Source organism: Limulus polyphemus, unplaced genomic scaffold (genome assembly GCF_000517525.1).
Source record: "Limulus polyphemus unplaced genomic scaffold, Limulus_polyphemus-2.1.2 Scaffold12454, whole genome shotgun sequence".
Taxonomy (NCBI): domain Eukaryota; kingdom Metazoa; phylum Arthropoda; class Merostomata; order Xiphosura; family Limulidae; genus Limulus; species Limulus polyphemus.
In genome coordinates, this window is record NW_013678064.1 from 10421 (window position 1) to 11398 (window position 978).

At 30.3% G+C, this 978-nt stretch overlaps 1 long non-coding RNA gene across 2 annotated transcripts in view; it reads left to right on the forward strand.

Annotated features, from left to right (window-relative positions):
- Nucleotides 1-801, forward strand: part of LOC111083967 — a 7085-nt gene extending 6284 nt beyond the window's left edge. For both annotated transcript variants that reach the window (XR_002609330.1, XR_002609331.1), the window contains exon 3: nt 763-801. This is a non-coding gene — a long non-coding RNA (uncharacterized LOC111083967). The remainder of the gene's footprint in view (nt 1-762) is intronic.
- Nucleotides 802-978: the final 177 nt, after the last annotated feature.

Sequence of the window (978 nt, forward strand, 5' to 3'; positions counted from 1 at the left end):
GATCATGTGAGGAAGTGGTGATGATCATGAAAACAAACAAAAGCAACAACTTATTTCCTGTATGAAACAGGAATTAAAATTTTATTAACTGCTCACAACAGAACTAACAGCAAGTTAGGACCAAGTAAAAGTTTATTATCTGCTTGAAATGGAACTAACAGTAAGTTAGGACAAAGTAAAAGTTTATTAACTGCTCGCAACAGAACTAACAGTAAGTTAGGACCAAGTAAAAGTTTATTAACTGCTCGCAACAGAACTAAGAGTAAGTTAGGACCAAATAAAAGTTTATTAACTGCTTGAAATGGAACTAACAAGAAGTTAGAAATCAAACAAAATTGTATTTTAGAACAGATAAAATAAGAAGCGAATACTTGACCCACCCGAAACCTTCAGAAAAGAGGAAAGTGAAGATATGCCTGAAAAAGAGGTTCTTTGCCACAAGGGAGTAATTTAATATAATGTCCTGTTTATGTCCTATTAATTCTATGAGCGATGTATTCGAAGTTTTTATGTGATAACTCTATAGATAAATCTTCATTATAATTTCCTCTATGTTCATTCTGCTATTGTATAATTAATGTTAAGGTTATATGAATAACATATGTAGTGTTTGATAATTCATAGTTTTATAAATAAACCTGACAATGTAATTAATCTTAAGAGTACCAAGCCAAAGTTCTTCATTAACTTAGAAAATCTAAATGGATGTCTTTAATACAAAAAGTTTTGATTATTTCAACACAAGTGATTTTTATATTGCAGGTTTTTTTCAAGGGGATATAGCAATAGCTGACAAAAAAAGGTAAGTACAAGTTAAATGTAAGGTATGTGTACATCTTAGTTTACAGGATGTACATCTTACAGTATTGTTTGTACTTCTAAACCACATGTACATCTTAGTTTACAGGATGTACATCTTACAGTATTGTTTGTACTTCTAAACCACATGTACATCTTAGTTTACAGGATGTACATCTT